Raw genomic sequence first — 22,231 nt, forward strand, 5'->3', positions numbered from 1 at the left:
TGAATCATCCAAACTTTATTTTTAGGCCTTTTTAACTAAGTATATTTACTTTTATTTAGCCCTCCGCGAAAATCTAATTATGTTGAGTGGATTAAATTACCCTGGGAAAATGTTTCAGGAAGTGTTTTATATTTGGATGTGTACACTACAGTAATAGGCCATTTCAACTAGCTATATTGGAAATTGTTCTTAATATGTTGCTCAATGCTTATTTTGACAAATTGTTTTGTCCCAAAGGCGTCGTACGACCTATCACAACATCGAAAATAAAAGTTTTGGGAAAACAAAAGCTCTAGCGATATAAAGGCGTTTATCGCTTTGCGCGAATTGATAACATCGCTACAGCTTTTGTATTGAAAGTAACAACTCTCCAATCTATAACATTAACAAAATAAACAAATTGTGTGCAACGGGTTAGTTATTATAACGCCACGTATAGACTTAGATATATGACGTCACGTTAAATTGTTTCCTCCCCCCCCCTAGATCCGCGCCTGGTTTCAAGTAAGTTGCAATGCGTGTTGTTCTACAGTTAGTTGCTTCACTGGCGAGGTAATATAAATCCATTGGACATTTTGTTACTTACATTTAGGAATACCTGATGTTTTATTTTGATACGCGATATTTCGCATAAGAAGTATCGCGTCCTCATACGATACAAAATGACTTGATGACTGTGTCCAAACAAACAAATGAATAAAATTTCCAAAAGTTATTTTTTCCAGGCTTCCAAGGTAAAGTGTGCTTTAGCGTAAGGGAGGGCGCCGCTAAATATTGATCGTTCCGGTGGTGATAAGCAGTGTTGTGTAGTCGTTAAACCAATACTATAGTCAAAACACGAAAAGAAAGGCAAGACTCCGACCGAAAACATTATGTTAAGTCCGGCTCCGACTCTACCGCCTGTAGGCCTGTTTAACTAAATTACTCTCCCAGTGCAGCCTCTGTAGTGTAAACGGGCCGTTACGCTCAACGATAATCTCAGCATTCCTAAGGTTACTTGTGTATACATCCGGTGTGACGTAACTTTGTGACGTCATGTCCAAACAAAATCCATCGGACAGGGTCTGTTTGTGAGATACGTTAGTTCAAGGTACAATAACTCAAGGTGTGGTTTGCATCAGGACAAATGCATCGCGCCTTGTTCACACTTGAGCTGTTTAAAAAGGACTATTGTGTTGTGGATCAGGGATTGGGAGGCCGCTGTAACGTAAAAGTATTAAGTGACGGAATGTTATATTGTGCCAGCAACCATTGGAGCCGACGTTCTTTAACTAGGATACGATGGAAAGTTTATTTGGTTGTACATTGCATTGGCGGATCCAGGATATTGTTTGAGTTGGGAAATAATTTCAAGCCTTCACAATGTTACGCCAAATCGTGACATATTTTTCACAAATCTTTTTGAAAGCGATGTATTTTTTAAAACTGAAAACACTCGCGTGCAGCGTGAAAACGCCTTTATATCGTTCAAGTTGCACAAGTTTTCATTTTATAGTGTGTGGTGAGACGAACGCTTACGGGCATAAAAGATAAAAATAGTCAAAAAATTACACTTTGTTGTTCATAACTCAGTGCCCCACATTTATCCGTCACTGGAATAATGGTTTCTCTCTGTGTTTTAAAGCTACTGTGGAGTTACTCAATTGTAAAGGCATTTAAACATAACGTTATTTATGTCAAACTCGTCCACAATAATATTGTAGGTTTGTAAAATTAAGGTTTGTATTTCAAAACCGCAAAATTTATTTGATGTATTTTTTTACAGAGTCTGCGCCGTTATCTGGGTTCAACCAAACGGCGCGTTGCCTGAAAAAGGTTTCATAGACGCCGTTCAAAGCAATAGAAGCCCAAGGTGTGTTGTGGCATCGGGGTTAAACAAGGTCCTTATGTGGAGCAGAGCAGCGAGTCACCCAGACAATCTTGTGCTCGACTCTCGCGCCCTTTGTTCGCTACAGTATTAATTGTTCGTCAACAAACAAGAAGTGAACACTTCATATAAGTTTTAATCAATTTGTTGACGCGTGTTATAGAATGTGTTTAGTGCCAGAGAAAAATATGGCTAAAAAAAAATAATGTGCACTATTTCGCATGTATGACGTCAAACTACACTGTGTGCTTATTTCGTTCATTTAATCCAGTGTTTCTTAACCCTATTTACTTAAGGGCGCACGTTAGAGACGTATGAAAACGTGGCGGCGCACCTTACGAGCGAAGCGAGCGCGAAATTTTGGAAGTGTACCGATATTTGTCTTAAATTGCCTGCATTTTTTATTACATGAGTTTTATAGTTGCATATCTTTAAAGGTACTTCCGTGTTTTCCTTTCGCTCGCGGCGCACCTAGCAGCCTTCCATGGCGCACCAGTGCGCACCGGTTGAGAAAGGCTGAAAGCAACTTAAACAAGTTATTTTATACCGGCAAGCGACTAATCTGGGATCCTTGTAAATCTTAGTAGTCTGAAGATCGCGATTTCAAACCTCATCACTAGTTGTTTATCCAGCCTGGCCTTGCTCGCACTTTCATCCTGATTAGGGCAACTGATTTCTGCCTACGATTAATATGTCGCTGTTCGTGCTTACAGAATATTCTGTAATTTGTACGCGACAATAAACAAAGACTTGGTAACAACTTACGGTTTGTGGCTTCAAGTAAGCACTGATAATAATTAAATCAACTTCCGGCCTTCAATCCAATAAAAGTTTGCCACTATTACGTCATAGTGCAGTACGCTGTTATAAAAATATTAGGAAACATCGAAATTTAATTTTCAGTTTAACTGAAGTAAAAGCAAACCACAAAAAGCTCCACAATAAATCCTGTATTGCTTGTAATTAAAGATGTACGATACTAAGACTTGTATCGGGTATCGGCTCCGATCCGATATTATCGGACAACCTGCTTGTAATCGGGGCTTTGGAGCCGGAGCCCCGGAGGCGTGCATTTTAACGGAGCTGGAGCAGTTGTTTAAAAAAAGATCCAGCTCCGATGTATTTCATAAGATGCTATGCTACTACTAATGGCTGAATTCATATAATTTAACAGCAACTCTTCACAAAATGAAGAATTGTTGCCTCTTTGGCGCCACCTTTTCTAACTAACCATTATGGTGTTTTGTTTGTGATTATTTTGAAACGCTAGATATTGCAAATTAAGCGTTCTTCCTTAAACCTTTAGTTTTTTCCGTAATGGCGCCGGAGCAGTGATATCAATAAGCTCCGGAGCTGGAGCGAACCTATGATAAAAGTGAGCTCCGGAGCTGGAGCCGGACCAATTTAACATTTACGCCTGCTACAAAGCCCTGCTTGTAATAAACAAATCGTAAAACTCATAAGCAACAAAAACCGGGACAAATTTATTGATTACAACGAAAATAATAAATACGCAAATTTTAAGCATAATCAGACAGTTGGAGCTGGCAGCAAACATGAATTAGTCATTTTAGAACAAGTAGCAAACGTGATTATTTCCAACATATTCTATGTTTACACTTTTGCTACTATACTTGTGTTTCGTTGTAGATATATGAAGGATTCAGTTCTGATGGGCGAGTAGCTTGCTCCTGGCATTTCAATGAGCACGTAATCTTCACCGAATCTGTTGATCTATGATGCAAGCAGAGCAGGCTGGACAAACAACTAGCCTGCAGTGAGGTTCGAACTCACGACCTCCGGTCAAGCCGGGACCGTCGCTCTACCAACTGAGGTACACAGGCTCAGAAGGAAAGTCGAGAAACAACCATACGCCAATGCTTGCTCAATCTGTTAGTACAAGCAAGTATTATTACATTTCGTTTCACAATATTTCGCGCATTTATAGCTCAGCCCCGCCACCGAGTGTTCAAAGTCACAAGGCAGGATTAGCAATTGGAGGAAAGTTGTTCTGAATGACACAATAATCATCTCACAACCCTGCCAAGCTACTACACATTTCAGGGCTGTCCTTGAATTGAAATTTACACTCGCCAGTCGGGTATGTGTCTACCAATCAGCATTGGCCTGGACAAAAGTTATAAAGATTAATTTGTTTTCTGTAACAAGGACGAGTTTTAAATCGTTCTTCAGGATTTTTTTGGTAAATTCATAAAATCTCGCCAGGAGCGAATTGCACTCGCATTAGCGGGCGAGCGCAAAATCCCAATCCAGCATTTATATATTTGTTTAGCGTTATGTGAAAAATTAAATCTATCATTTTTGCCTAACAATATTGACAAAATGTTTTTATTTTTCAAATAAACATCACTTAACTGCTTACTCAAACACAGCAGTATTACAACTACCAGAGGATTACCAATTACAATTATCAAAAGAACTGTTCTTTGATTATTACAAATAAACATCAGTTAATTAATTACTCACATTCACACACAACTTGTGCATTACCAGCGTAAACTTGTAGGGCGTGTCATAATGTGTATTACCGACTACTAGGTGTGCTGTTAGCTTTTATTGTTTATTCCATCACAGAAGGTTGAATAGAGGGGAGCAAGGAGAGCAGAGAAAGTGGTTCTGGCCTCAGCGAGAGACAAGGCCGGTCTCAGGGAGTAATTACAAATGATATAATCAGAAACAAGAAGAAGCTGGTTAATACAAAACAGTAGGAATATATTCTCTTCCGTTATAAACAGACCTACATAATTCACAAGCTCAACAAATGGCTCCCAACAAGGAATAATTGTTCAAATTAACTACACAGAAATCAGTGCATAACAAATTACTGGACAAGATGCATTTGAAAACAATAATGTTAAAAAAGTTCTAACATTTTTCTAATCTTTGGTATATTTCAGGATCCACAAATGATCATCACAGCTTGGTCTGAAAACAAATTAGTGTTTGTGTGTATATTTGTCTTTCTAAGCATCAAACTTCTATGTTATACAATACTTTTATAAACTTACTTATTTGTTAAAAATTGTCTGTTTTGTATTAATTTCATAAATTCCACAAGTTTTACATTGCTGGTTTGGGCAGCTTATAACTTCGCACATGAAAAGCAGTGGTTTCATTTCTCTGCTTTGTGCAAATTTTCAAACCAACTTTTAACAATTGGCCAGTTTTCTAAATATAAACTGTAAGTTTGCTAAGTGTGTATAAAAACTTAAAGTTGTGAAAACTATTCATTTCCAAATCACCTGGTTTAGGTGTAAGTTGAGTGTTGGTCAACTTTGCAGATTTATCCAAAGTTTGAACCAACTCGATAATTGTAGCACAGCACTTCCGATTCCAATCATCTGACAATAGTAAGTTGGTTAAGGTCTCCACTCAACATTATTAGCGAGGTTTGATGTGACCAACATCTATGGGATGAAACCAGTGCAGATTATAAAACGCAACAAAACAACAACATTAAAGCACACAAATGATTTACAAATGTCTAACTGAACCGTTCTCAGACTTTCTACAGCTGTACACCAATGTGCCTGAAAGAAATTTTAAAATACTAAGAAGAACTCTAAATATTTGGAATTAAACTATTCAAATTTCAAAGCCATGTAGGTAAGCATGTGCGATTCGAATTCAGCTTATCAATTAAATAACTGATAATATTACAATATGCCTTGACATGTAGTAATAGTAAACATTAAAGTTATAATTGTATTTTGTTTTGTAAAAAGTGTATTTTCTTAATGTAGCATGAGCTATGAACATTGAAGCACCGCTAGTAAATTCTGAAAACAACATTTAAACAAATGTCAACATAACAATATAGTTACACTCTAATGCTCATGCTTTTTGTCAAGAAAATGATTCGAAAAGTTTTTTTTCAAAATGCTACCTACTTCTGTTTCGGGCTTTGATATTCAGATATTCATGCTACATATATAACTACAACCTCCAGCCATTATGCTCCAATAGCTTACCTTGTTTAGTCTTCAAGATTCTTTCAATTTCAATAATATCTAAAGTTGTTATGATAAGCAATTTTTTTTTTAAACTGCAATAAAGTGTAGTTGCTCAACAATTGTTTTTCATGCTAGCTATGTGTAGTGTTACAATAGTCCTATCAAGTAGCAACAATAGCAAATTAACAAAATTTATATTTAAAAATTTTTTAAAATATTTATATTTTTTTGGTCAAGATGCTTTTGCTGATTAGGGTGAATTATTTTACAGAGTTATTCAAAAAATAAAAATAAACTTATAGTAAAATCATTCATTTCTATTTTAAAATATCCATTTGCCTATTTTACTAATGTAGTCGCACACCTATTGATGATTGTATACATTTATTTAGATTAGCACTGGGCTTTAGGTGGTGGTACTCCAGATTGGAAACTTTGGATATTGCGCGGGGGAGATGTTTTGCAGCTGAAAAAATGCGCGGCTGAAAATAAAATTTCGACTTGAACTTGCGCGGCTGAAAATAAACCACCAGGCTACTGAACGTTCTAAGTTGCGACATTATAATAAACTTACAGGTTTACAGCGTTCATAGAATACTTGAAGCACTGAGCAATTTTTGTTTGGTATGCGGGCGCAGCTAAATATTTAAAAAGCTTGACAGTTTAGCATTTAATATGCAATATTACTCGATATTGCCTAATTTGACGTCACTTTACACGTGACCGTTGTCCACTGATGCGTGACCAAAACGCAGAACTGTGCGTTTTTAGCGTTTCGCAGGGGGTTTTATATGATGCATTATATTATATAGGTCTTATAAACTAGCGTTAAAAAATGTTATGCAACTTCAGTATGCGGCCCGCCAATTTTTATTGTGCTTGTTGTGGCCCTTGTACCATTTTAGTTGTGCAGGCCTGATTTAAGGTGACACATTTTCGGTCGTACACGAGTGATGAGTGAATAAATGTGACGTCATGTTTTACAGGAGCCATACTAACGTTTCTGTTGTGTTCTCAGATTAACTGAGTGCGTTTACTTTCGAGTACCAGTCTAACAAGTAGCAAGTTGAAGCGAGCACGTTTTTAGATAGCGCCACGAATGCAAAACAAGAATCAATGGCGCGATAACACGTAATCACTGAAGCGTAAAAGTACGTGGTAAACGACGATAAATAATAATACATAACACCTCCCCCTTTACTCTTTAAAAAGAGTAAAACATATTATTGACACTGGGGAGTCTCTTTGGGGTTGCGAAGGTAATACCCCTTTGGAGCACGTATGGGCTCCAACGCACCTCGAAGAACATCATCGGTATCCGATGAAAACCTTGGCTGAAGTTGATCCAAATGCCGTCTCCATGTAGGACCGCTGGGGATGACCTTGACATTGAAACTTCTTTCGCCGAAAACCTTAACAACAACAGCAGGTACCCATTTAGGTTCCTGTGTGTGCCGAGGCGCAACGCAAAGTGCGTAACACTGTGTTCCAACTTTAAACGTATTAAAGCCGGGACGTCGGTCTCTGTTGTTGCTCTTGGTTTGCCTTCCCTGAGCCACATGTGCTGGAGAAGGTAGAAGAACATCAATCCTGGTACGGATAAGACGTCCTGTCAGCAATTCGCTGGGTGAATAACCACTTGCCAGTGGCGTTCGCCTATATTGCATTAAGAACTCTTGCAGTGCCGCTCGTGGTGGCAAGTCGGATTTCTTTAATGCCTGCTTGAAACTTTGTACAAGCCGTTCTGCTGCTCCGTTTGTTGCTGGGTGGTAGGGAGCTCCTGTGAGGTGAATGATCCCTCTCTCTCTACACCAACTTTGAAATTCCTCCGATTTGAATGAAGTGGCGTTGTCAGACACGATGGTATGAGGATAACCAAAGTGCGCGAAATCTTGTTCTAAAAGCTCTGTAGTACTACGTGTTGAAACTGAGCTTGTTAAATGAATACATGGATATTTAGAATAAGCATCCACTAGCACTAACCAATTACTACCCAAAAAATTAATAGCATGATCTATATGGACTCTGCTCCAGGGCTTTTCTGGAAGCATCCAAGGGTGATTTGTCATTTTCTGTGGTTTATTTTGAAACACACGACAAGTATGACAATTATGACATGTTTCCATAATATCATGATCAATTCTGGGCCAATATACAGCCGTGCGGGCCAACTGTTTCATTCTTTGAATCCCAAAGTGACCCAAATGTAACAACTTTAGAACAGGCGTTTGTATACTGTGCGGGATTACCAATCTAGCTCCGTAGAGTAGACACCCATTACATGTTGAAAGCGAAGATAATATTTTTCTAAAGCTTTCCACAGTATAACTACTATTTTTACCTGATCCTGGAACTACCTTCTCAGGCCATCCTTCTCTTGTATATCTCATCACTGTGGATATAACAGGATCTTTTGATGATTCTCTCACCAAAACGCGGGGATCTGTAGGGTTCAGTTGCATGCTGACCACTTTAATTGCATTTACCACATGGGTATTCTCCTCCTCTTCTTCTTTGTCAAAGTCCAGATCCGGTCCAACAGGCATCCTACTGAGTGCATCAGCGTTTCCATGATGACCTGTTTTACGATATTCAATAGAATAATTATATTGACCAAGTAATAATGCCCACCTGGCCAAACGATTGGCTGCTAAAGCTGGAGTAGCTTTAGTCGGTCCAAAAATAGCTAATAGAGGTTTGTGATCAGTTACCAATATAAATTTCCTTCCATAGAGGAATTGGTGAAACTTTTGCAGCCCAAAAACAATGGAGAGTGCCTCTTTTTGGATTTGGCTGTAGTTCCTCTGTGTCTTTGTCAGCGTCTTAGATGCGGTCACGATGGGACGTTCGCTGCTATCTGGGAATCTGTGGAACAAAACTGCACCGATCCCTACGTTAGATGCATCACAAGAAACCCCTATTTTTAATGAAGGGTCAAAATGTGCCAGAACAGTATCTGCACATAACATTTCTTTCAAATTGTTGAAAGCAGCCTCTTGGCTTTTACCCCAATCCCACTTAGTTCCTTTACGGGTAAGCCTGTAAAGAGGTTCAGACACAGTAGCTAAGTTTGGCAAAAACTTGTTATAAAACTGAACACAACCAAGAAAAGAACGTAGAGTAGCTAAGTCTTTTGGTGCAGGCATTTTCAATACTGCACTCACCTTTTGTCCTTTTCTAATTCCTACTTGTGACAACGTATGTCCAAGATATTCAACACTGGGTTGCGCAAACACACACTTTTGTTGTTTGCATTTCAATCCTCTGTCTTGAAGTCGCTGCAAAAGTGCGCGGAGGTTTTGCAGGTGTTCTTTAGCAGTTGACCCACTTACCAAAATATCATCTAAATAAACAGCTACACCTGTTAAGTCAGAGGTTAGCTGTCCCATAATTTCTTGAAAATATCCAGGCGCAGAACTTATTCCAAAAGGAAGTCGCTTTTGAAGTAATACCCCTTTATGCGTACTTAATGCAAGCCTCTTTTGGCTCCGTGGACTAAGTAAAATCTGGTTATAGGCATCAGCCAAATCAATTTTACTAAAACCATGTCCACCCCCAAGTTGGCGCATTAAATCTTCAGGTAAGGGAAGTGGTTGCCGATGGATTTCTAATTGTGGATTTACAGTAACAGAATAATCCCCACAAACACGAATAGGTTGATTTTCCTGTCCCGGTAATCGCTTTTTCCACACAGGCACCACAGGAGTCCCATAATCATTAAATTGAGATTTCTCCCAAACACCTTTTGCTATACCTGCCTCATAGGCTTGTGCCAGATGTTCTTGTAATGCAAAGGGCACTGGTCGAGGTTTACAAAAAATAGGCTTTGCATTAGTTTTAAACCTAATATCAAGTTCAAAATCTTTCAAACAACCCAATCCAGGTGTAAATAAATTCGGAAATTCATTACAGAGCTGTTCACATGCAAGTTGTAAAGATTTATGTGAACCACTGATACTAACTGGCGTAACATTACTAATTTTAGATTTACAGCCATTCAGTTGCATCAGCGCATCAATAGATATCCCTAATTTAGAAATTCCACTCCGACCCAAAAGATTAAGATTAGAAATATGGGTGACGATAAATTTAACTGGAACATCAATTACCTTGCTATTAGCACTTACTTGCCTTGGTTCGAATACACCAAGTGTAGGTAACTTGTGTCCAGATGCAGACTCAAAATACAAGTTGCTTTGATATAGTGTGGGTTTGCCAAGCTCTTGCCATCTTTCTTTGGAAATAAAATTCTCACCAGCTCCAGTGTCAACTTCAAATCTAAATGTACGACCATCAATATTGACTTCTTGTTGCAGTTTGCCAGTTGAATTAATAGCTTTGACGGTTTGCAAAACACTGCGCTTGGTGATGGATTTCACTTGGCTCTTCTTCTTTTTGAAACAGACAGATTCAAGATGTCCTTTATTTTTACAAAAATGACATATAGAGTTTTTGTGAAAGCAGGTTGTACCTGAATGACCCTTTCGACCACATCTACCACATGGTGGACCTTTGAAAAAATTACGAGAGGTCTTCACTTCCACATTTTTCTTTTCCCTTACAACATTTGCTTCAATGGAAGGGGTAAATATGTTGCCCATAGCGGTCTCTTTTGCCACTTTGGCTGCATCTTCAGTCTCAAGAGCTATTTGTATTGCCTTGGAAAATGTCAGCCCTTGTTGCACCTTGAAAATAGCCTTTAAAACTGCTTCATTTTTTTATTGAACAGATAAACCTTGTACACATGGCATCATCTTGTGGATTCTTAATTGAAGCAAAATCGCATGTAATAGCATCTTGGCGAATTCTTGCTGCCAATTCATTTACACTTTCGCCGGGTTTCCGATGCATTTCACTCCAGAACTTGAACCGTTCTCTAACAACAAACCTTTTTGGGTCAAATTGCTCTGCCATAAAGGTTATGATATTATCCATAGTGAGCTCATTGATATCTTTTGATGGTTGTTGTTGGGTTGCAAGATTCTGTAGAAGCTTATACACAACTGCAGACTGGTTAGTCAAAAACACTTGTGGTATTTTATTACCAGGAACAGAATGTGCACCTACAAATGTCAAAAACCGGTTGTAATAATCTGTCCACAGTTCCATGGTTGGTTCAAACTGGGCAAAATTTGGCACCGTGCTGATTGGAAATGAAGCTTCAGGCTGGGAAACACTTTTGCCAGCTGCAAATTTTTGGAGAGTTTCCATAAAGCTTGCCATTTGCTCGTTGTTTCTGGAATATTGTTCATCCAGTTCTTTTCTGTGACGTGCCTTTTGTTCCTCCATGTGTCTACTTATGTGTATCTTCTTCTCTTCGAGCTGAGCAGCAGAATGTGCCTTTTGTTCCTCCAATTGAGCAGCTTGCCTACTTATGTGTTTCTTTTGCTCTTCGAGCTGGTGCTTGAACAGTTCCACTAGTTCTTTAGTAGCCATTTTCTTTTGTACTCTTTTTCTTCAGTAAACTATTATTTTGATCGCGGAGATTAAAATAACTATGCAGATCGCATGGATCCCATCCTCGTCGCCAATTTGTTGTGTTCTCAGATTAACTGAGTGCGTTTACTTTCGAGTACCAGTCTAACAAGTAGCAAGTTGAAGCGAGCACGTTTTTAGATAGCGCCACGAATGCAAAACAAGAATCAATGGCGCGATAACACGTAATCACTGAAGCGTAAAAGTACGTGGTAAACGACGATAAATAATAATACATAACAGTTTCTATTATGTTAATATACTTCTCGTAAATAGTAAAGTTTGTTAAAGTCCATATTTATGTTTTAGCAGTATTACTCATTTTTAGGTAATTTAATTTCATACAGAAGTTTACGCGGCTGAAGTTTTGCGCGTTTGCTCGAGTCAGATTTGCGCGGCTGAACACATTTTCCAGAAAATGTGATAAATCCCCCGCGCAGGCCAAACTTTCCAACCTGGGTGGTACTATGATTATATTTAATGTTTCCAGTTTACCATTCAATTCGATGATTCATTCCTTAATTTGTTTAAATGACTTTGTTAGACTCAGGAAGTGCTTCGTGGCTATTTTCCTGGCTTGTTTGGTGACACATACACCCATCAGACAGTCTGAAAATTAGGCCGGATCGCAAGTAGATCTGGCGATACTTTAGACATTGAGCGACTGTAATAAAGCTACTCCAAGAACTTGTGTAGCTGAAATATGAATTACTATTCTGAAAACTGTTCGGGTGATTTAAGCTTTGTGTAGCTGTAACAAAGGCGATTAAAGTGGGAGTTTGATCGACTTTTGACAGCTGAAAACTTTCAAGGTAATATTACACAAAATGGGCAGCAACAACTGATAAATACCTCTGTGCAGGCAAAACTGCATAGACCAATCCAAGGTTAAAGTGCACCTAGCTTGTTTAAAGAATGTTGAAGTCGGGTGGTCGTTTAATAATTTGGTTTCATGTTTGGTCTGTTAAATAAACAATGGGTTTTACTTGCCAATACTTTTCACATCGGCACATTAGTGATTTAAAACAAAACCCACTTGTACACCTGTTAGCTTATATCGAATTGTAGTTTTACAAATCCAGATACAATAGTGCGAATTTTTGTCTGACGCCATTTTATATCAAAAATATTGTTCGAAAGATTTTTATAAATATTTCGAATGTTTAATAAATGCTTTTTTTTAATACTATTTAGCCTAACCACATAAAGTTCTAATAAAAAGTTTGCAAAATCTCAAGAACTAACTTATTCAGCGAAATGAAAGCTGTTGTCAAAAAGTGAAACATGTAATTAATTTAAGCAACAAAATTACTACAATTGTAATTAAATGGGAAAAGCATAAAAAGCCAATCAACTTTCCATCCTGTTTTTTAATTTACCCCACCAAACTTCTACGTAAAATTTATTAACAAGTGAATTTATTTTTTATTTCAAACATGTTTTACGGCTGCTTTAAGGTTACCCAGACGTAACAATGCCTTGGTGACGTCATTTCATTGTTGTGTTTACAGTTTTGTTTAAAAAGTAATTTGCCTTAGTTTAAAATAGTTCTTGGTAAATAAGGTTTATTTTTCTTTGTAAATAACTAACGCTGCTAAAAGTTGCTTTTCGCGGATTGGGAGTTATTATTCAATTATTGAACTGACGTCGTCGCTGAACTGTTTTGAGTGAAGTTGTCGGTAAGAAATTTTGTTATGTTTTATTATTAAAGTTGCTATTTTAAAACTCTGGTCAACAGGCAGCCATTTTTATTACAAGTACGCCAGTGGTTCTTAACCTTTTTTATCTCGTGGATACCCTTTTCTGGTATTTAAAACTAATAGCGCTGGTCTAGAATCCCACCGCTGCGTTTTAATTATTAAAGCAACACACAATATTTGCGTCAGAGCAGTGGTTGGGTCCTCGAGACAATTTTCTGGGACCGCGAAGCGCCTAACAAAAAATCAACACGGCGCTCCTGAAGAACAGCATTTTTTGTGCAACAACATTTTTTTTTTCACGTTATTGTACGCTTGAGTTGAACTGGCCATTGTGACGTCATAGCGTTGCGTTGTGCAGCGAAAGAGAATTACGTTTTTACGGCTTGCTGCCACTGTGGGTTGTACGGTCATGGTTTTTAAACTGCTCGTAATTGCTTCACTCAAATAAAGTGATTCGTTAGACGTTAGAGGTTAACATAGCCGAGCTGTTAGCCAAGAAGCAAGTGCACCCGTCCCATTGATACCATTAAAAACAAATGTTATTTTGTGGATGTTTTTAAGTGACTGCGAGCAATTTAAAAAGTAGCTGAGGGACCGTTGCGTAATTGTTTTAAAAAAGTTGAGAACCACTGGGTTAGGGTGTCAGTGGGTCAAGTATTATTGCATTGATTGTTTAATAATATTGCCTAAAATACCCGAAAGCTAACCTTAAAACAATGTTTGTTGTGGTAGGATTCTATACCAGCTATTTACTCTATAAACAACGTTTTTAAAAGTAGTTTTCTTAAGAGTACATCAGTACAATAGTACGAGAAGCTAACCCTGGGTTTGTCAACTTTGACCCTCGACCCGTTTAGGCCACAGAGCAGTTTTCGAGCCACAAACATAAAATATTTTAAATATAACAGAATTAAAGTCAAATTTGTGGGTTCCATAATTGTTTCACAGACCTATGACGTTTCATGACGCATTTCCAAAACGTGAGCAAGGGTCATGGAGTATTGAGACAAACAAAACATAAATTTTCTGAAGTTTAGGTGCACAATGTAATATATTAATAATACAGCTATGTAGCATAAAGCTACTGGTAAAATTTGCGCAGCGCTAAGCTTTGAATTTTGGTGGAAACCCTTCCTGCATAGAAAATGCGCCTAACGAGAATTGAGGCGGGCGTCTTTCACTGGTTTGTTTATCTACTGAACTCGCCTAGGCGCCCCAAGCAGTTAAGTGTCGGGTGAAGATTTAATTAGGTTTGTTTACTTATCGATGCTGGCGTGTCTTACATAGATGCTACAATTGTTAATATTTGTTGGAAACTTTATGAAATAACGACAAACTACACGTACACAAAATCCAGAGTGAATGAAACACAAATAAATTCTTTCAAATAAAAGCAAGAAAAAACACGCAGGTTTGAGCCTCGCATTAAAAAAAATGCCGATTACCCCCCAAAAATCGAGACCTTTCCGAGTTTGCTTCTGGCCCGCGACCAGAAAAAGGTTGCCGACCCCTGGTTTAAACATTAATACAAAGCGAAGGTAATAATTGCGAGCAAGTTACACGACACAAATATCTGTAAATAAGAAAAGTGTTTTGGTTGGTGAGAAGCATTGTAAGGTTTTTTTTGTGATGTACGGTAGTTCAAGAAACGAACTTGCATAGCTGTGAGAAACCCAAAAGTGGGGGTTAATATATAAAGTTAATATATAAACAAACAACAAACTTAAAACAACAAGATATGTGGTAAGCTAACAGCAGTATAAATAAAAACTGTTTGATATTTAACGATCGATCACTGAAAAAGAGTTTTACATTAAAAAAATCCATCAATACAGCAGAGGTTACCGTTGAAATAGTAATTCACTGGAACGTCGTTCCAGGCAGCTCTGGCTTACTTTCACCAGTTATCGGCACCGATATCACCCTAGTATCGGCCAAAATACTAGTATTATCTGTTGACATCGTGTAGGCGCCGATTTGATATTATCGGGCATCCCTGTGCTTGACTACTGGTAACAGATAGTAGTATTACTAGTATGGGTACTCTTCGATACTAGGCCGGTATCGGTGCCGATCACCCGAAGCGATTCTATTAGAAGGTTCAAAAAACACAGTTTGTTAACATCTTGAGAAAACTCAAAGAAATTACCGAACGTTTTGATTCTAAGCAGTGTTCCCTCTAAGAAAATTTTTCACTGCGCAAATATTTTTTGTGGTGCGCAAGAATATTTTAAGGCTGCGTTGGCAGGAGCCCGGGGCAGATCAATGTTTTTTCTACTGGGGCGAGGTGTGAAAATGTTAAAGATGACATGACACAGCGTGACGTCATGACACAAATATTCTCAATAAACTTGTATGTGGAACTGCAATCGGGTTAAATATGTTCAAGGATATGGCAAAAAAGCGGTCGCGCGAAGAATAGCCAAATATTTGGGTTAAATAACAAAATGTCAATTTTTTAAAATAGGTTGCGTGATGTCTTTAGCGCAAAATCAAGAATCACAAACTATTCGCTCATTTGCATTTATCAAGTTGATTTTGTCAATTTGTGACGGCCATTATTGATTACACAGCTGTATCTGCACAAAAATCATGTAAAAACAGCAAATGTGTCAAAAATTTACTTCCTAAAAATGCATTTCGTTTTTATGATCCCGAATTATCGTCAAACACTCCACTGTTGTTTAAGGCACTGTTCTAAACTCTTTTTTTAAGCTTGTTTTTCCTGAGTAGACATTTAATTCTACGGGAGATAAAAACAACTTAAGTTTAGTTAGTTTTTAAACCTACACATCACGGATGATAAAAACCGATTAGACAAAGTAATTTATTACGTCACAATCGTCAATGCGGATTTGATTTGTTTACTTGCTTTTAGCTACAAACATCAACAAAAAAATGGCCAAAGCGAAATGCTCAAACTGTTGTAGCCAAAAAGTGAAGATATTTTAGTTTCAATTTAAAAATGATGTAAGTGCGCAAAAGCAAATTTTACTGCGCAATTTGTCTGGTGTGGCTACGCAATTGCGCAGTTGCGCACCTTAGAGGGAACACTGATTCCAAGTATTTTGTTTGTTCGCGCATAGACATGACGTTATTTGGCATCGGGTCGGATCGTGATCCTTTTTGACCATAATATCAGGTATGTGTATAAAAAGTAAATTGCCAAGTATTCAACATCCCTAATCAAGAATATATATGTATGAATGTTATCACAGTTGCAATTAGCATATCCTTTAGGCAATATAATAAGCATATTTGCAGTAGCTTCATAGCTGTACACATTGCAGCACTTTTTTCTTTCTGTTACTATTGAACATGACAGTTAACGTCTCTTCCGGCAATGTTTGCTCCACGAAAGTCTAAACAAATATACGTTTATTAAAAAAACTTCCTATTAGGAAAACACGTTTTTTGTTGTTTTTGGATTTTTTAGTTATAACTAGGGCGATTAAGTTTAATCTAAAAATAAGAAATTTACAAAGTCCAAAAAAAATGAAAAAGACAAATTTTGACCTAAAATGTTTTTTGACAATATTTCGACCTATTAGGAATACATTGATTTGAACACATCCTTGTATGAAGTAGGGGAAAGCGGGGCAAAACGAACCCCCGGGGCAAAACGGACCCTTAACCTTTCTCGTTAACGAAAATTACCAGCGTCAATATTTGTTTTTTGAACAGTGACTATTGTCGAAAAAACTTTTGTCGACAAAAATTAGACTGATTCGATTTCGCACAAACCAGGGAGGGGAGAAAATGTGTTCGGGGAATATTGATATAAGGGTAGCGCAGTAAAAAGATGCGTTTATTACTAAAGTTCAAGTAAAGGCGAAGTTACTTTTTTGCTAAATAATTTGTAGGTAGGGGTGGGTTTAATAATCCGAAACAGTTGGCTATTTAAAGTTGAAGTATTTTAAAGAAATCAGGTTTTCATGCGACTGATAGTGTTGGGGCAAAACGGCCCCCTCACAAGTTAATCCGTTATTACAAGCCTAAAACTACACTGTTTGTAACTTTGATTAGCCTTTCAGTAAGACATTTTGGAAATTGAATAAAATTAAATAATAGATTATTATTTTATATATTTAGATCAGTTTTGTAGGAAGGCCAAACAATCAGAAATTTTACCAATATCTGTTGTAAAAAAAGCTCGATTGATATTTGTTTTAATACTTATGAGTTGGTAAGATAAATATAAGGCAGTTTACGTACGGTACGGCCTATTTATAACCATGTAACTTATAAAGAGTGACAATGCTACCGGTTCTGATGGGCGAGTAGCTTGCTCCTGGCATTTCAATGAGCACGTAATCTTCACCGAATCTGTTGATCTATGATGCAAGCAGAGCAGGCTGGACAAACAACTAGCCTGCAGTGAGGTTCGAACACTCGACCTCCGGTCAAGCCGGGACCGTCGCTCTACCAACTGAGGTACACAGGCTCAGAAGGAAAGTCGAGAAACAACCATACGCCAATGCTTGCTCAATCTGTTAGTACAAGCAAGTATTATTACATTTCGTTTCACAATATTTCGCGCATTTATAGCTCAGCCCCGCCACCGAGTGTTCAAAGTCACAAGGCAGGATTAGCAATTGGAGGAAAGTTGTTCTGAATGACACAATAATCATCTCACAACCCTGCCAAGCTACTACACATTTCAGGGCTGTCCTTGAATTGAAATTTACACTCGCCAGTCGGGTATGTGTCTACCAATCAGCATTGGCCTGGACAAAAGTTATAAAGATTAATTTGTTTTCTGTAACAAGGACGAGTTTTAAATCGTTCTTCAGGATTTTTTTGGTAAATTCATAAAATCTCGCCAGGAGCGAATTGCACTCGCATTAGCGGGCGAGCGCAAAATCCCAATCCAGCATTTATATATTTGTTTAGCGTTATGTGAAAAATTAAATCTATCATTTTTGCCTAACAATATTGACAAAATGTTTTTATTTTTCAAATAAACATCACTTAACTGCTTACTCAAACACAGCAGTATTACAACTACCAGAGGATTACCAATTACAATTATCAAAAGAACTGTTCTTTGATTATTACAAATAAACATCAGTTAATTAATTACTCACATTCACACACAACTTGTGCATTACCAGCGTAAACTTGTAGGGCGTGTCATAATGTGTATTACCGACTACTAGGTGTGCTGTTAGCTTTTATTGTTTATTCCATCACAGAAGGTTGAATAGAGGGGAGTAAGGAGAGCAGAGAAAGTGGTTCTGGCCTCAGCGAGAGACAAGGCCGGTCTCAGGGAGTAATTACAAATGATATAATCAGAAACAAGAAGAAGCTGGTTAATACAAAACAGTAGGAATATATTCTCTTCCGTTATAAACAGACCTACATAATTCACAAGCTCAACAAATGGCTCCCAACAAGGAATAATTGTTCAAATTAACTACACAGAAATCAGTGCATAACAAATTACTGGACAAGATGCATTTGAAAACAATAATGTTAAAAAAGTTCTAACATTTTTCTAATCTTTGGTATATTTCAGGATCCACAAATGATCATCACAGCTTGGTCTGAAAACAAATTAGTGTTTGTGTGTATATTTGTCTTTCTAAGCATCAAACTTCTATGTTATACAATACTTTTATAAACTTACTTATTTGTTAAAAATTGTCTGTTTTGTATTAATTTCATAAATTCCACAAGTTTTACATTGCTGGTTTGGGCAGCTTATAACTTCGCACATGAAAAGCAGTGGTTTCATTTCTCTGCTTTGTGCAAATTTTCAAACCAACTTTTAACAATTGGCCAGTTTTCTAAATATAAACTGTAAGTTTGCTAAGTGTGTATAAAAACTTAAAGTTGTGAAAACTATTCATTTCCAAATCACCTGGTTTAGGTGTAAGTTGAGTGTTGGTCAACTTTGCAGATTTATCCAAAGTTTGAACCAACTCGATAATTGTAGCACAGCACTTCCGATTCCAATCATCTGACAATAGTAAGTTGGTTAAGGTCTCCACTCAACATTATTAGCGAGGTTTGATGTGACCAACATCTATGGGATGAAACCAGTGCAGATTATAAAACGCAACAAAACAACAACATTAAAGCACACAAATGATTTACAAATGTCTAACTGAACCGTTCTCAGACTTTCTACAGCTGTACACCAATGTGCCTGAAAGAAATTTTAAAATACTAAGAAGAACTCTAAATATTTGGAATTAAACTATTCAAATTTCAAAGCCATGTAGGTAAGCATGTGCGATTCGAATTCAGCTTATCAATTAAATAACTGATAATATTACAATATGCCTTGACATGTAGTAATAGTAAACATTAAAGTTATAATTGTATTTTGTTTTGTAAAAAGTGTATTTTCTTAATGTAGCATGAGCTATGAACATTGAAGCACCGCTAGTAAATTCTGAAAACAACATTTAAACAAATGTCAACATAACAATATAGTTACACTCTAATGCTCATGCTTTTTGTCAAGAAAATGATTCGAAAAGTTTTTTTTCAAAATGCTACCTACTTCTGTTTCGGGCTTTGATATTCAGATATTCATGCTACATATATAACTACAACCTCCAGCCATTATGCTCCAATAGCTTACCTTGTTTAGTCTTCAAGATTCTTTCAATTTCAATAATATCTAAAGTTGTTATGATAAGCAATTTTTTTTTTAAACTGCAATAAAGTGTAGTTGCTCAACAATTGTTTTTCATGCTAGCTATGTGTAGTGTTACAATAGTCCTATCAAGTAGCAACAATAGCAAATTAACAAAATTTATATTTAAAAATTTTTTAAAATATTTATATTTTTTTGGTCAAGATGCTTTTGCTGATTAGGGTGAATTATTTTTCAGAGTTATTCAAAAAATAAAAATAAACTTATAGTAAAATCATTCATTTCTATTTTAAAATATCCATTTGCCTATTTTACTAATGTAGTCGCACACCTATTGATGATTGTATACATTTATTTAGATTAGCACTGGGCTTTAGGTGGTGGTACTCCAGATTGGAAACTTTGGATATTGCGCGGGGGAGATGTTTTGCAGCTGAAAAAATGCGCGGCTGAAAATAAAATTTCGACTTGAACTTGCGCGGCTGAAAATAAACCACCAGGCTACTGAACGTTCTAAGTTGCGACATTATAATAAACTTACAGGTTTACAGCGTTCATAGAATACTTGAAGCACTGAGCAATTTTTGTTTGGTATGCGGGCGCAGCTAAATATTTAAAAAGCTTGACAGTTTAGCATTTAATATGCAATATTACTCGATATTGCCTAATTTGACGTCACTTTACACGTGACCGTTGTCCACTGATGCGTGACCAAAACGCAGAACTGTGCGTTTTTAGCGTTTCGCAGGGGGTTTTATATGATGCATTATATTATATAGGTCTTATAAACTAGCGTTAAAAAATGTTATGCAACTTCAGTATGCGGCCCGCCAATTTTTATTGTGCTTGTTGTGGCCCTTGTACCATTTTAGTTGTGCAGGCCTGATTTAAGGTGACACATTTTCGGTCGTACACGAGTGATGAGTGAATAAATGTGACGTCATGTTTTACAGGAGCCATACTAACGTTTCTATTATGTTAATATACTTCTCGTAAATAGTAAAGTTTGTTAAAGTCCATATTTATGTTTTAGCAGTATTACTCATTTTTAGGTAATTTAATTTCATACAGAAGTTTACGCGGCTGAAGTTTTGCGCGTTTGCTCGAGTCAGATTTGCGCGGCTGAACACATTTTCCAGAAAATGTGATAAATCCCCCGCGCAGGCCAAACTTTCCAACCTGGGTGGTACTATGATTATATTTAATGTTTCCAGTTTACCATTCAATTCGATGATTCATTCCTTAATTTGTTTAAATGACTTTGTTAGACTCAGGAAGTGCTTCGTGGCTATTTTCCTGGCTTGTTTGGTGACACATACACCCATCAGACAGTCTGAAAATTAGGCCGGATCGCAAGTAGATCTGGCGATACTTTAGACATTGAGCGACTGTAATAAAGCTACTCCAAGAACTTGTGTAGCTGAAATATGAATTACTATTCTGAAAACTGTTCGGGTGATTTAAGCTTTGTGTAGCTGTAACAAAGGCGATTAAAGTGGGAGTTTGATCGACTTTTGACAGCTGAAAACTTTCAAGGTAATATTACACAAAATGGGCAGCAACAACTGATAAATACCTCTGTGCAGGCAAAACTGCATAGACCAATCCAAGGTTAAAGTGCACCTAGCTTGTTTAAAGAATGTTGAAGTCGGGTGGTCGTTTAATAATTTGGTTTCATGTTTGGTCTGTTAAATAAACAATGGGTTTTACTTGCCAATACTTTTCACATCGGCACATTAGTGATTTAAAACAAAACCCACTTGTACACCTGTTAGCTTATATCGAATTGTAGTTTTACAAATCCAGATACAATAGTGCGAATTTTTGTCTGACGCCATTTTATATCAAAAATATTGTTCGAAAGATTTTTATAAATATTTCGAATGTTTAATAAATGCTTTTTTTTAATACTATTTAGCCTAACCACATAAAGTTCTAATAAAAAGTTTGCAAAATCTCAAGAACTAACTTATTCAGCGAAATGAAAGCTGTTGTCAAAAAGTGAAACATGTAATTAATTTAAGCAACAAAATTACTACAATTGTAATTAAATGGGAAAAGCATAAAAAGCCAATCAACTTTCCATCCTGTTTTTTAATTTACCCCACCAAACTTCTACGTAAAATTTATTAACAAGTGAATTTATTTTTTATTTCAAACATGTTTTACGGCTGCTTTAAGGTTACCCAGACGTAACAATGCCTTGGTGACGTCATTTCATTGTTGTGTTTACAGTTTTGTTTAAAAAGTAATTTGCCTTAGTTTAAAATAGTTCTTGGTAAATAAGGTTTATTTTTCTTTGTAAATAACTAACGCTGCTAAAAGTTGCTTTTCGCGGATTGGGAGTTATTATTCAATTATTGAACTGACGTCGTCGCTGAACTGTTTTGAGTGAAGTTGTCGGTAAGAAATTTTGTTATGTTTTATTATTAAAGTTGCTATTTTAAAACTCTGGTCAACAGGCAGCCATTTTTATTACAAGTACGCCAGTGGTTCTTAACCTTTTTTATCTCGTGGATACCCTTTTCTGGTATTTAAAACTAATAGCGCTGGTCTAGAATCCCACCGCTGCGTTTTAATTATTAAAGCAACACACAATATTTGCGTC

This window comes from Ascidiella aspersa, chromosome 8, assembly GCF_963924565.1.
Source record: "Ascidiella aspersa chromosome 8, kaAscAspe10.2, whole genome shotgun sequence".
NCBI lineage: Eukaryota > Metazoa > Chordata > Ascidiacea > Phlebobranchia > Ascidiidae > Ascidiella > Ascidiella aspersa.